Source organism: Papilio machaon, chromosome 23 (assembly GCF_912999745.1).
Source record: "Papilio machaon chromosome 23, ilPapMach1.1, whole genome shotgun sequence".
NCBI lineage: Eukaryota > Metazoa > Arthropoda > Insecta > Lepidoptera > Papilionidae > Papilio > Papilio machaon.
This window is the reverse complement of record NC_060008.1, coordinates 829,040-845,488: the sequence shown is the minus strand read 5'-3', so window position 1 is coordinate 845,488 and position 16,449 is coordinate 829,040. Positions and strand designations below refer to the sequence as shown.

The 16,449-nt window shown below is 33.6% G+C and overlaps 1 protein-coding gene across 3 annotated transcripts in view; it reads right to left on the bottom strand.

The window, feature by feature from the left end:
- LOC106707557 (paired box protein Pax-5) overlaps positions 1-16,068 on the bottom strand; it is a 71,190-nt gene extending 55,122 nt beyond the window's left edge. For 2 of the 3 annotated variants that reach the window (XM_045683663.1, XM_045683665.1), the window contains exon 1: positions 15,844-16,068. The gene's annotated coding sequence lies outside the window, so the exon portion shown is untranslated. Of the gene's footprint in view, positions 1-13,954; positions 13,975-15,843 lie in introns of those variants that run through there. The other variant, XM_045683664.1, reaches the window with a different exon arrangement.
- Positions 16,069-16,449: the final 381 nt, after the last annotated feature.

The window sequence follows — 16,449 nt, the reverse complement described above, 5'->3', positions numbered from 1 at the left end:
GATGTTGATGAAAGACGTAGTTGTAGATGTAGTTTTTTTTTTAATCCCGCGCGGTCGAAGTCTATAATAAGGCTTCTAAATAAACAACATATACAGAAAAAAAACTATTGAAATAAAACATTTAAATTAGTGGAAAACGCACCTTAAACTATAATTGGTAATTTCAACCCTTAACAAAATTGACATGTAAATTACAATTGCGCTTTACATTCCGACGTTTGTCCACAAGGGGGCGCGATGATCGCGTGATGTCAATTGATAACATAATGTAGGGTGGTTTAACTAAATGCGCATACTAAAGTGATTTTAAGTGGGAAAATTTTAAAGCACGCATGCTTAGCTAAGTCGTTAAACGGTCTAGTAGTTCTGTTTGGTAATTTGTTAATTTTGTTAAACCTTAGTGATATTTAGATTAAAGGGTTTGATTACTTTAGTTATAACAATCATGTAAATCAAGTCAAATTTCGTATTAATTTTCTTCTAAAATCTTCAAATTCTTCTTACAATAAAGCTAGAAATGTTTTCATAATATTTATAATATATATTTTTTTAAATAAGCATCATTATGAAAATTAGTGGCTGTAAAAACGTTTTCTAAATACCTTAAATGATCTAAAACGTAACGTACTATTCTTACAAAGGGATATCGGTAATTTTATTTTTATAAGAGAAAGGGGCAAACGAATGTCGGGAACACCGAGGTGGTCAACGACACTCATGAACATCCGTAACACCAGAGAAACTGGAGATGCGTTGCCAACCTTTAAGGAAATGGTATGCTCGCTTCTTGAAGGACCCTAAATCGTATCGGTTTCGAAGGTCTAGGGAGAGATGGATAGATTGCTTAAAGAAGACACGATAAAAAAGAGAGTAACGACGAAAATAACGGAATAAACATCGATCGGGAGGCCCAAAACTGGTGCGCTGACCTTACGTAATTGGGATAAGAACAGGGAGACGATCTTTTCTGAAGCGATATAAAATGATTCATCCCTTTTTTGAAACAAAATATCCCAAACGAATTAACCTCTTAGATTATTCTCGTCATATTGTCGGCTTAAGGTTAAGCTTGTTCGTGTCCCTTTACTCCTCACTATACGTGAAATTCTGCTGTGCCGTCCGTTTAAGTTTTGTGTACGAAGATGTACAAATGCCTATCGAAAGTAAAGATAGACTTTTTCCTTTCGACACTATGACATAATGTTACATAGTGCGGCCTCGACAGTGCCGTGGGAGCGGGCGTGTGAATTAGCGCACAGCTCTGTATGTCAGCTACGACCCGTACCTGATAACAATTCAATATCAAGTTCATGAAGTTACGTTGTTACAATTTTTAAAATAAAAGAAGATCGAATTTTAAATTTTTTAGCTTACTAGCTGTTTGCCGTGACTTTGTCTACCTACCTGGATAAAAATGTTTGAAAAGCGAAGTCAAATATGTCCCGTATATTTTTTAGGGATAAAACTTAGCTTTTGCCCTTTTACAGACTGTGGTCTATTTCTTTGTGTTACACCAAGAACCATTTAGTCGTTATGCTATTAACTGTTATAAGCATACATTTCAGTTTTTTATTACATTTATAATTTTGTAAAAGAGTATTTTAAAAAGAAAAAGGATTGAAGGAGGTTTGACGAACTATGCAATGAATCGGAAAGGAGATTCTTTACCTCTTGAAGCAACACATCTGTAATTCTATTACATAAAATTGTAACTTCAGGTTTATTTTTTTTTTAACTAAAAATGGCTGTCTATTAGGCTAGTCACCAATTAAATATTTAATTTGAATGTCAAATCTTGCTAGACTACCTGCATTGTAGATAGCTTATCAGTCGGCGTGTAGAGTTCATTCACCTCTCTTTAATTGCCTGATTGTAATACAATGGACAAAAAAAACCGACAATTGATGGAATAATTACTTAGTAATACTTAGCACGAACTATAGGAATTTATGATTCGATTGTTTAATAAAATCTTCCTTATTTTGATTAAGTATATTTATTAAAATTATTCGGAAAAAAAATTAGCCGAAAATACTTATTGTTTATGCGGAAAGTTTCTTTTGTTTTCAACAGTTAAAAAAGTTTTTTTAAACAAACGTCACAGACATCCAAATTTTAGAGCCACATAAATTTACTAGAACTCTCAATCTATACTCGTTATAATAAACCGTTTGTTTCCCTGCCTAAAAAATGTAACTCCCGAGTCCTTAAGGAATACATATTCAAAGTTGGATTGTTTCCTTATCAGTACAGGTTAGAGGGAGCTGTTAAAGGGAGCGACTGCCCGGTCGTTACACCTGCGGGGCGGCACCTGACGTAACGGAATCCTGCGCACGCGCCGCTGTCGCACCGCCTTACACAGGGTTGCCACTTAGCGCATTAAATAATACTACAGTGTAATTAACGGACATTTGTCATATATTCTTCGTAAAACGATGTTCGTGTTAGATGTTTGGAATTGATGATCATATTTTGAATTGAAAGTAAGTTTTTCTTTATCAAATGTACCGGTAGTTCATCATCATCAGCTCACTACACGTCCCCACTGAGGGGGTCAGAGCCTACACTAAGTTAGGGGTGACAAGGTCATAGTCAACCACGCCGGTAAAGCACGGGTTAACTTTATATATATCTTGAAGTTTCATCACGATGTTTTCAAATCCGTTCAAATCGAAAATCCAAAAACACATTGGTACATGGCAGGATTCGAACCCAGTACCGGTAGATTACAAGTCAAGTGCCAAAACCCTTAGCCACCAACGGTCTCTAGTAGTTAGTACGTTTATTTTTTTTCATAATTTTAAGTTTTTTTTTTTTCAATATGTCTTCAAAAATTTAAGTGAATATTACTATTTTTTACAATAAATAATATTTGACGTGATATTCCATGTAATTACTATATTATTCTATTAATATTATAGCTGATGACAGATATGCAAAGTGTTTATATTTCCCACATAAATATGCCACCTGTTATACAAAATACGTTACTGAGTTCCCGCCTAATTTAAATTTATTCAAATTTCGAACGTCGCCAACCCTACGCACTGCAGATAAAATATTACAGCTTTAATCGTAGTTATTAGACTTCGATATTTTTTATAATCTATGCTGTTTTGTTTTTTTTTTTCAATAGACAATGATCGTTGCGGTTTAGTCATTACAGTTTTCGTCAATTGATGTCTTATTTGTACAGATTTTTGAACTTCGATAATTCTAACGATCTTATTTCGAAATAAGAATAGAATAGTTGTGTAAAATTTTATTTTTACTTACATAAGATATCGTTATTCTTTTATTTATTACTAACTAGCTGTCGCCCGCGACTTCGTACTCGCGGAATTAAAAAGAACTTAATAAGTAGTCTATGTGTTCTTCCAGACTATGTTCTACATACACCAAATTTAATAGAGATCCGTTGAGCCGTTCCGAAGATACCTTCAAACAAATATCCATCCATCTAAACATTCGCATTTATAATATTAGTAAGATAAGTAAAATTAGAAAAAGTTAACATCTAGTAACTGTTGTACAATTTCAAAAATCAAGCGCCGTAATAAAAATTTAAATATTTTTGAAAAGGACGTATTTAATTTTATATAAATTCAGTCTTTGTTAATATTTCAATTTCCTTTGAAATTCCTTTGAAATTCCTTTGAAATTTCTGTTGAATTTAATACTTTGTTATGTTTAAAAAAGGTTTTATTCTCTTCTATTAACCGTATCTTTGCTATTTAGTTAGATATCGCCTGATTAAGTAATATAATAATAAAATCTATATTTAATACTTTAATTATACTAATTATCTCGACATTTAATTATAAATGATAAGAGAACGCACGAAATGGCGCGAAATAAAAGCGGGAAAATATAAACAACAAGCGACCACTTTTTATAATTCATGGCAACCCCGAGCACAGCTGGCGTCCCCACGTGGTTCGTTTCGTGATTTTTTTTGCACTGGCAATGTGAAATGTCAACACAGGTCGGTTTAGGTTTGTTAACCTTTAACGTTTATGAATGAACTTTCTTTATTATAGAAAATGAGTTTTGTTAAGGAATATAGAATAAAATTAGTGCTTTAAGGATCTGTATTTTGACTACAGACTAATGACTGTGTAGAAGATCAGAAAATAGATACACAAAAAATGGTGAAAAGACATTTAAATGCTGTTGTCTCGCCACATGCTTGTCCGAATTCTTGTAATGTTCTTAATCATTCTTCGGGTTTATTTCAGACTTATTATATTGTAATATTTTGTTTTGAAAAGTCATGAAATTTATTAAGTTTACTGGTATTATTATTGCTATAGGTAACCATTATTTGTTTAATTAATTTACTACTGTATCATTTGATTCTAGATTTAATTTGTTTAGAAATATTGCACTTTATATTCTGATCATCTTTGCCTGCCTTAAGTCGTTACCTCATCAAAGAGGTCATCACTCTCTCTGACCCTTAAGACAGGTGGTAAAAGTTTTTCCGTTACAATCGACCCTTCAACCTGTGATGAGAAAAAAATTACCTCCCCTTCCGATCAGCTGTTATTAACAACTTTAACAAACACTTTTTAAAAATTAACATACACCTTATAAACAAAGTAATACGGTTTAAAATTGAACATGGAATATTTTTTAGGCTGTAATTGTATATTTGTAAAATTTCATCAACCAAGAAATAATTATAATGCACTGCAACGATACTATTTACCTAAACGTCATACAAATAAGGGTCATAATTGTATGACGCTTACTAAGTGTCAATTCTTAAACTCAACTGTCATTTTAACTTATCCAAGGTTTCTTTAGTAGTAACTATTTGTTGTCAATCAAAGTACAAACTTGTACGCAATTGTCTACTTTATCCAACTTATATTACCTCATACAAATTGAAATACTCGTAAGTTGAATCTAAAGTTTATGAGTCACTAAAATTAGTTTTTTTTTTTAAATCTATTGACCATAAATAAATTCTGTATAGATAAAATATCTTATCAAATATTATAAACTAGCTTTTACCCGCGACTCCGTCTGCGCGGAATTAAAAAAACACATGATAAAAAGTTCCTATATTATAAGGCCGCGCGGACGGAGCCGTGGACTTATCGTGATTTTTATAAAATTAAAAAATCGAAATTAAATCCTTTACTATCTGACTACTAAATCAGAGTAAATTATGCGAAATATAATAAATATTATAAATGCGAATGTTTAGATGGATGGATGTATATTTGTTTAAAGGTGTCTCCGGAACGACTCAACGGATCTTGATTAAATTTGGCACCGAAATAGAACATTTTGGCGCCAAACCGTTGCATAACCGCCATATTGTAATTAGACGACGTTTTTTTTCAAAGAACACTTTCCGTATCATTGTCATCACAGGAAATGACTTCACCCTTGTAATTCGGAGATAGTAACACGTGCCCTCGTATTTGAATAGAATGTAAGAAAAAAAAACTACGTTTAAATGTCTAACATGTGTTGTAAAACGGGGCAATTTTCAAACTGTCGAAATTAAGGCGGCAATCATTTTGATCTTCCTGAATTTAATTTTATATTAAAATATGGTCTGGTAGATATTATATTTTATCTATTACTAAGGTTAGTAGACTAACAGCTATACTCAGAATCGTTTGTTAGCTAAACACCTCCTTAGTGTATACTTTATATAAATATTAGTGACTTTATAAGTGGCCATTTAACAACTATAAAGTAAGGTATCATACCTTCTTCTCCTCTTTCTATTGAAACGTTTTATTTCATTATATTTAAGTTATCCTTTTTTTAATATAATTCAGTAGATGTAACTGTCGGGTTTCACTGTTGAAGCTAGCGCTAGCGCTTGACCAGGATCCCACCCTATGAAGTGATGATGAGGTCTAAGGATGGTACGCGCTAGCTTTGTAAATGCCTATTCACTCTACTCTTGAAGGCCGCCACATCGTACTTGGACGATGTTTTTATTCTGTAACAACCACAACATTGTGTCACTTGATTCGTATCCTACCTCGAAGTATGGGGGGTAAAGTTAATCAGGTTTACAATAGTGTCACTACACAATAGATCTCGTGTAAATGTAGACAAACAATTTAAGATGGGTAATCCAACACTTTATGCGGTGGATCTCAATCTGAGATCATTACAGGCAGGCCGGAGCGACCGCAACCGCTTCCGTAGTGTCCATATTACTAGCGGTAGAGGGCGCTGAAGCGAGAGCGGAATACAAACTTGAATGTGTACTAAATATAGTGATAAAAATGCCACAAGAGGGCGCCATCTCATGTTTTATAGAAAGTGTAAGGAAGATAGTAAAACGTACATCTTACTTTATTTATGAAATCTGAAGTATGGCGGTAACTTTGTAACTAAAAGTGTATCAACTTTATCCAAAAATAATAAAATACAAGATACAGATTTATGACTTGATTGTATCTCAATCCATTATAAGAGTTTGGAACGAATTTCTAGCTTTAGGTATATGTTCAGCCTAAAACGGAAATTGAAAAATAATTCTGCGAACATATACTAATTTGTACACTATTTGAGTAATTTAATCTATCGATAAAGTATATGTAAGAAAACATAATCGAAACGCAATATTGATTTTCTGATTTTAAACAGTAGCCGCTATTTGAATTGAATAGTGTTGTGACAAACGTGGATACGATAATTTTTATATCGATAATCTTCATATCTTTTAACATCGTTTCATAAACGCATACAAAATATATTTCATACAATTATTTTTGAGTCAAATTTGGTTAGAAATCAAAACTCAATCATGCACAAGGATTGATATACAATGAAATTCCATTGCATCATTTGTATTATTTAAAATATATACTTGTCACTTTTTTTTTATTTCATATGCTGGCAAACGAGCGAGCGGCAACCTGAATTCGCCGTAACAGCGATACGACCGCTGCCGACGGAGGACGGGAAGCACGGAAAAAGAATATTTTTCCCTTCCTATGCATCTTTATACAACTATTTTGATAGAATAAATAGAAAAAAGCTAGTAGCATATATCGATAGTCTATTAGTACATCACTAAATCACCGCAATTATTAGCGGTCTGGTTACCATTCCGAGCCATTACCAGCTCGGCCGCTGTAATAAATCTTCACAGAATACAAACATTTGATTATATGTCCAAATGTTTGTTAAAATGTAATGTTTTTTAATGTTTGTCCAATTGTTATGACTCTGCAATAGCAGACATGGGTCTAGATTACTTTGTTGAAGTTCAAACGTCTTATAAAGCAAGTATAAATTTATTAAAGTATGTTTTTGTAAAATTTCATCAGAGTAAAAGCAGCTATAAGTGTTTAAGAGAAAAGACGTCTGAGATGTTACCAACGATCTAGTTAATATAACTGATCAATGCATAAACATCGTGGCGCGATGTTTTGCCGCGCGCGCGATCACTGTAACGTCTTGAGCGCCGGATGTTCCGCCATTGCTCGCTCGACCGTTCCAAATTCAAAACGGAGCCGTTTCCGGAGTGACGTCAGCGGCGGCCATTTTGTCGTCGGCGTCTGTGCGCCTGCGCCTCTGTGCCATTGTCGGATCCATGGGAAATGGGAGCGAGCAAAATGGATTTCCTTTAGGAAAGGATGTTGTTAGGTGGGGGGGTGACACGGTTATAGTTTTTATGGGTGAATTTTTAATGGGACTCGACAATTTACGTATAAAAATGTAAATTTTAACGGAAATTATACGATAATTTTAGTTCGCATTGACGACTATAAAGACCTTGTTGCCTATATCTGTATCCACCACTTTAGGTCACGGGCGTGAATGTTTTTATCTTTTATCTTTGTGCACAATAAACGTGGTTTTGTGAATAAAAAATCAACACGTAACTACAACGAAAACTTCAACGTAAAAATAACGAAACGAAGTGTTCCCAATGTTGTATGAAAAACTTGATGATAAAAAATCAAGCGTAGACAATCGGAGCGACCTTCCGCTTCGAACTTGGCCTAGCCTCGAGCTGGGAACGTATTGTCTATGCCACACAGAATGATTCAAATTTTGATGGGACTGATACACGGATTATTTTAATCCATACATTACATCATATCATTGTTAGTCTCCTATTCAATTTTAGAGTTTAATAAAAATATAGGTGCGCCTGTCACATAGATCAAGGATCTGGTTGTAAACTTACAGCAATAAATCGAGTTACAGATGTTACAGATTCTACTTTTATTGGTCAGAGCACTATACTAAAATAGGTTTTTTCCTTTTGTTACATCATCTGCTCCGTCGACCTTACACCTTGCCATCCTTTCCTTATTAGAAAAAGGTAGTCTAGAATTTGGTCTGATGGTCAGGATAAAAAAGAAAGATAAAAATTTCATATGTTTACTTTACTTGTTGTCAGTATAGATTCCACTAAGGATCTTGGAGCCTACGCTAAATTACGTTGCTTAAGGCAAAATCTTTTAATTTGTTTGCAGATATGTGCAGGATTGCATATTTTCCTTCATCGTAAATAACTTCATTTTTATAATTTCTATAAATTACTAGCTGTCGCCCGCGACTCCGTCCGCGCAGAATAAAAAAACATAATAAATAGCCAATGTGTTCTTCCAGGCTATTTTCTACATCTGTGCCTAATTTCATTAAGATCAGTTCAGCCTTTCCGGAGATACCTTCAAACGAACATCCATCCATCTAAATATTCGCATTTATAATATTAGTTAGATTTATTTTTTATTTCTACTTAACTAGACGAAACTGATTAGGATTATTTATATCAACACCATTGGTAATAAAAACCGTGAACCATTATTGTATTTGTTATTGCAATAGTAAATTGACATTGCGCAAATCCGACGGATTCTGACAACCTCGTCGACAAATTGTCGTCAACAAAAAGTGCCTTAGTCAACCGACCTCCGTGGTTTTTGTCACTTCAGGGATGCTACAGTACTTTTTGTTATAATATTAGGGTCATCTAATTTAGAGTAGATCAGAGCCATGACTTAGAAGTGTTTTAAAGCTAGGAAATTCTCGTCGACCTAAATTTTTCTTTATTTTTTGTCAATTTCGATTACATCTTTACATTATTTAAATAGTTTATTAAATGCTAGTTTAGATTTAAGAGTGACAAAAATACAGCTTACGGAAAAGCAATTAACTCGTAATTAAAATTGTTAATCTTTCAATCAATTTAAATAACCATTTTCATTGAAATTTAGTCATTATTATGTTCGTAATAAGCTTCTAAATGGTTTGTTTCTCTTTTCATACATGACAAAACCTTCAGTAAATCTTCTAATCCACCATTTAATTGTGACGTCAAACTGTCATCACATTTTATAAACAGCATTGTAATCCGACCGCGTAATTTGACAATCGATTACAAAATGGCCGCCAGCGCAGTAATTACCACGCTACTTTATAACATTTGATTTGCCAGAAATTGCATAAATTTGCGGACGAGCTGGAGCTGGAAGATATAATTGTTACTATTTATAAATATTAGTTATGAACTGTCGCTCATGATATTGTCTTTGAATTCCACGCCGCCACATATATATAAGACCGTTACTCTGTCCGTGTGGAAATAAAAAAACTTTATTAGTAGCCTATGTGTTCTTCCAGACTATGCTCGACATCTATGTCAAATTTCATCAAGATCTGTTGAGACGTTCATACCTTCAAACAAACATCCATCCATCTAAACATTCGCATCTATATATAAAAGAAAGTCGTGTTAGTTACACTATTTATAACTCAAGATCGGTCAATTGTCAAAGTCGGAAAATTGATGGGGAGGTAGCTTAGAACTAGGAGATGGACATAGGAACTTTTTTATCTTGTGTGCATTTTTTTTATTCCGCGCGGACGGAGTCGCGGGTAAAAGCTAGTTTATAATATTAGTAAGTTTAGCCTAAGTCACTGCCTCTTACTTCAGCTAACTTACAATAAAAGTTCATTCAAAATTGATTTTTTTTATGAGTAACTAAAATAATAATTTATACGTTACATACACACACAATTTATAAATGTTTTATACTATGTTACTAATGGTAAGAATGTGTCAGTTTCCATTGCAAAATACCTGACTAAAACCACATTGTTATTTTGTCTTTCAGTGTAATCCACGGTAAGCAAAGCTGAAGGAACACAAAGAAAATAGGCCTAATACAATTTGAGGAAACAGAAGAAAACACTTTGTTCCACTAATATCAAGCATTCGGAACTGTGAAGAGTTTTGCTAAGATCGTCAACCTCTGTTCAAAAACCCAACCAACCAACTTTTGTCTTGCACAAATAGAACACGTGCTGATTTCACTATTTCATTAACATTTAACTGACCCATTCGGAGAGGAGTAGGCCGTCAACCATATCCAACCAGTGAGTAAGCAAGGCAACCACCGAGCGAATCAAACATTGCCGTCCTGCCGACCCACTCGAGCATGCCTCACGTGGGTACGACTAGCGTGACGTGCAACAGGTTAACGAAAACTTACCACAGGTTATCAACCATTGGTTTCATAAAATTAAGAAAGGTAACCCGGTGAAACAGCAGGTTAACAAAACATACCACTGGTTGAACACGACGTAACAGTTTCACGACAACTTACAAGTGGCCAGTGTCAAACATAAAGGAGAAATGAAAATCAGAAAGCTAGAACGAATATTATTCTTTAACTAAGCATTATACATATCGTCATCAGGCTAAAGGACACCGATATCCAATGCCTTAATAAATTAAAAAAAAAAAAAAAACATATCGTCATCCCTGTCATTATCTTTGACACAGAGATAGCAATATATATTTTATATTAACGGGGATTTTGGTGTAAGAAACCCACGATAAGAGTTCTAATTGCAAATACATAAAACGTGTTAAAAAAGATTCTCTCATTATTTTGGGTAATAAAATCATGGTGTGTAATACCAAAAAACTAACTTCTGCAACAACAACGATTGAAATAGTTATTTATAACTAGCTTTTATCCGCGACTCCGTCCGCGCGGAATAAAAAAAAAAAAAAAACGGGGTAAAAATTATCCTATGTCCTATTCCTGGTTCTAAGCTACCTCCCCATCAATTTTCAGCTAAATCAGTTCGACCGAACTTGAGTTTTAAACAGTGTAACTAACACGACTTTCTTTTATATATATAGATAAGATAGAAGATTTTGCATACACTACTTCTAAAACGATATATGTCTTTTACCAAGAGTTATAAAGACACCTTGTTTAAAAAAAATTATATGCAAGTGGCCTGCGTCAGTGGACAGCTGCTACTAGCAGACCATAACATGACTGCAGTTCTGTCACTTCACGCCAACTGAACTTGATGTATATAAACCATATGGTATATTAAACTTTGTACGCTAAATGTTATCAGGTGAATTATCCAAGGTCATTCGAATTCGAACTACAAAACTCATTACAGTAACTGTCTCTATTTTGTCAATGATTATGTTATAAATGGCAATATGTATACCAAAGTTCTAGGGTGACAATGAATTGAAAAACAAACAACTGAAGATCAGGTATTTGAATTTTTAAGGAATATGACGGTACAATGCATTATTGTAGAAGAAATTGCAAAAGTAATCAAATCTATCTATATATATATATATATATATATATATATATATATATATATATATAAAAGAAAGTCGTGTTAGTTACACTATTTATAACTCAAGATTGGTCGAACTGATTTAGCTGAAAATTGATGGGGAGGTATAGCTTAGAGAAGACGGACATAGGAACTTTTTTATCTTGTGTGCATTTTTTTTTTATTCCGCGCGGACGGAGTCGCGGGTAAAAGCTAGTTTGTAATGTTTGTAACTTCATAAGAAAGATGCTAAAATTACCTATTCTTTTACAATAAAGATCCCATCATTTTCTAATACGGAAGAAGTGGGTGGGAAGGGGAAGAGAAGTTTTAGCATCCAGCAAGCGCAATTATAAGACGAAATGACGAAAAATTTACTACAATATGCTTATGTTCTGGGTGTGCTTTTGGTAGGCAACGCTGTTGTGGACTCTACTACTGTTTTAGTTTTGTGTTTTGTCAACACTACTTTAAATTATACAAAATAACTTATATTACAAATGCGAATGTTTGGATGGATGGATTGATGTTAGAAGGTGTTTGCAGAACGGTTATACGGATCTATATGAAATTTGGCATATATGTAGAATATAGTTTGGAATAACGCATAGGTTATTAAGTTTTTTTTAATTCCGCGCGGACGGAGTCGCGAGCGACAATTAGTGTTCATTTAAATCTATCCTAAGTATTAGGAGTATATTTAGACCTAGTTTCTCTTGAAAGTTGATATTCAATACTTATTCAAGACTAAACTTTTAATTAGCAGTTAATTGTTACCTTGAAATTAGTGTAAGTGTGAAATTCCGAACGTGCTATCCTTGTTTTTCACGAAGAATACGAAAGGGATGACTATGTTTTATACATTGTTTTAAAAGTGGAAGACGTGGGTAATAAACTCGATCATGAAATTTCAAGAAGATTGATGAAACACCTAATATTAACAATTATTTAATTAACACGGTGAATAAGAAGTCTTGAAGAGTTAAATTTTGCGCTCACGCAATTCGTAAAAACTCTTGTACAACGCATTTGTAAGGAAATCATCGTTTTAAATTGCTTATCGATTTTTGTAGAAGTAACTAGTTTTATTAAAACCCGATAGTCAGACGATGTATTTTTAAATAGCGGGAAAATCCTGGTGGAAAACGGCAACAGATATGGAATAATAAGAAAAATAGTGTAGGCCTATACTCAGTAGGGGTTGACTGTTTTTTTTTTAAATATAATGAATCAAACTGTCATGACAATGAGGGCTAATTTTTAACTGTAGTTTAATTCGACAGGGGGCGCAATGATCTACAATAATTTAGTTTGATTTATGCCCACCAGGTCATTTTTTAAGACTTTAAGATTTTAAGACTATCATCAAGTTTTGGGAGTTACATAACTCAAGTATGTTTTATAGTACTTAAACGTAGAATCTTACTAATATTATCTTTTTTATATATGTAAAAGGAGTGTTAGTTACACTATTTATAACTCAATATCGGTCGAACTGGTTTAGCTGAAAATTGATGGGGAGGTAGCTTAGAACTAGGAGACGGACATAGGAACTTTTTTATTTTGTGTGCATTTTTTTTATTCCGCGCGGACGAAGTCGCGATTAAAAGCTAGTATAGGTATATAAATGCAAATGTTTAGATGGATGTTTGTTTGAAAGTATCTCCGGAACGACCCAATGGATCTTGATGAAATTTGTCAAAGATGTAGAGCATAGTGTGGATGATCACATAGGCAACTAATACCGTTTTTTTTAATTTCACGCGGACATAGTCGCTGGCGAAAACTAGTAATTTATATTCGCCAAAAACCTTATCCCTAAGCAAGTTACAATACTCGACGTTGGTCCGCGAACGTTTTAGAAAGCGATGTCAGTTTTTGTCTTGTTTTTTTACCATCGACAAAAAGCAATCGAAAGGTGCCGCTGTCACCGGCGCTTGAAGAAATGATAGATTGAATGTGTCAATAGGTGCTACTGTTTATAACTACTAAACTGTTTACTTTATCTTGTATATTCAAAGTGGTTCAGGTTCGATTTAATAGTTTTATTTATTTAAAAGCTGAATTCGGCATCCACTGTATTACCACTTAAAGTCTAACAGGATCTTTTACTTCAATACTAAATCCAGTATAACAGGACATTATTTAATTTTTTCCTTTTTCTGACACTGGCTGAAAATAAAAACAACAAGAAACATTCGCTTGTCTATGACATAAAGGTTAATTTAAGACCGGTAACGCCATGGGAATGTTAGTAAAACAAAGGTTTAACCTAGACCCGCGTCCACAATACCGCGTTCCCACACTTGAAGCACAGCATTAAATAATAAAAAATACATGTTTTCACTTGTATACTTACGTAAGCTTTATCTATGAAGTTCAAGACGATGTGAAAAGTTTGAAATATTTAAAACTAGCTGTCGCCCGAAACACCGTCCGCGCGGAATTAAAAAAAAACATAATAAGTAGCCTATGTGTTCTTCCAAACTATGATCTACATCTATGCCAAATTTCATCGAGATTCGTTGAGCCATTCTGAAGATATCTTCAAACAAACATCAATCCATCCATACAAATAATCGCATTTATAATATTAGTAAGTAGTATGATTAAGTAACAATCAAAGCTAATTTCATTTATCGTTGGTTTCTGAGACCAAAATAGCAGTAAACAATATAGTGTTATCTCTGTTTTTAGAAAGATAATGAGAGGGATAACGATATGTTTTACACAGGGATTATCTTCTCAAACTAACGATTAATCCATCTTGTGGAAAATACTTTGTTTCCACAATTTTATATGAACTTTGCTTTGTAGAGCGTCGGTGGCTTAGGAGTAAAACTGCTTGTAATCTGCAGCCAGGACCAGTTCGAATCCCACCATGTACTAATGTGTTATTTAACTTTATTTTAAATATAATACATAAAAACTAAAATATGTCATTGAAAGGTGTCCCTTTAGGCAAGGTTCCGAAGATACTGACAGCGTTCCCCCTTTGAATGGTTAGACTAATTCTTTGTCCGAGGTAGCTGCCAGCTCTTCGGTCTCCTGTGATGTCGACTAACCTTTTCGCTGTTTCCTTAAAAAGCCTTCTAGCGCTAGGACCCCACGGACCAAGGATCTCGACATCGAATGGGACAAATTCATGTTTTTGTTAGCTTTAGCTTTTACAATTTGACAACTTTTTTTAGTGTCTATATTTAATACTGAAAAAGTCTAATTTTATAAGCATTTTGTAAAAAAAATTTTGTTTTTTAAAATACTTAAAAAAGGTTCTCAGAGTCTTAATGGAAAAATATTTGCCGTTTAAAAAAGCTCTGGTCGTAGAATAAGGTGTAAAGCAAATATTAATTAATGAAATTGAAAAATTTAATTAGTGTAAATGTTTTAAGTAATCATTTAAATATATTTATATGAAAAACTAATTAGTTTTAACAAAATTAAAGTCTACTTTTCTTCTTCAGGTTAAAAACTTAGCGTGGAAATGTATAACTAAAATGGCGGACACTATTCCTAGTAGAGTTCCTACTTAAATAATTTTTAATTCCCTTCATTGAATTGACTTTATTTATGTATTTGGTGATGATTTATTTTTCTATCCTGATGCAAAAAAAGGCTGTGTTCTTTGACATTTTAGTCACGATTAAACAAAATATTTATGTAGTGGTTTATTTTTCTTATATTAATACTCTCCAATAAGAATCTTATTGTTGGTCTCGGAAAACGAAATATCTGGATAAAACATATTGTCTCATTATCTTTGTCAAAACAGACATACATACCCAGGGAATTTGCTCTCAGAAACCAACGATTGATTTTAGTTTGAACTTTCTCGCTTTTCAATTTTTTTTTAATTATTTACTCATCATATATCATTGTAATTTTCCACGACCGAAACTCTTGTCCAGAACCATATTGTCATCTCTCTCATCATCTTTGAAGGAACAGAGACAGCAATAGTTTGTACCAGCAATAGAAACATATAGAAAGGCTTAACTACTGAGCGTTTTAAGAACAGTAGCATTTTGAAACACGTTTTTGTCTAAATAAGATGGATTGTGTTTGAAGCATCATTATGTTGAAAATTGACATACAAGGTCTTCGTTTAATTTACATAACATACATATAGTTATTGTTAGAAATATAGCATAGTTTTACAAGTAAATCTCTAAGGGATTGAAATAGTCGCGAATAGTCGTAAAATTTCATAACATTTAAGAGCTGGAAAAATATCGAAACAAAACATACCTCAACCGTAAAATCGTCGAGCGGCCGAACAGTATCACGTAATCTTAGCCTTTTTTATTGAAAAAAATATAACAGCGTAATAAATAAAATACGATAACTAACGCCCAAAAACTTTCTATTACACACCGAAAGTCACAGTCAAGAAAACACTAGTCGCACTCACACTGATTTTTGTTATTCAGAGTTTTTGTTCGGAGCCGTCGCAACCACGTCCGATCACATCGGCGTTTGGTACTCAAATGCGTTTGAGTGGAACAAGTCGACTCCCGCGCAGCCATCTAAGACAGGCTTTGTTCATGTGTGCACACACACAGCCACGCTTATGTAAGGACCTTATGTAAAAGCATATAATTTGGATACGTGACGGAAAAGAGCCATTATTGTTTTCATGATTGCGTTGACAGTTTCGTAGGTTTTTAATTACGCGATTATATTTTCAACGAGCTCTTTTTTATTCTATTTCCCATTTGTTTTATTCTTAACAAGGATTAAAAGGATAGTGTTCTCTAGGATTCTTAGAAGATCATTTACGATACGATTAAATCTCAATTAGTTTCAACTTAAGGATGTTTTGAAATACAACAACTTGGGTAGCTTAGAACTAGT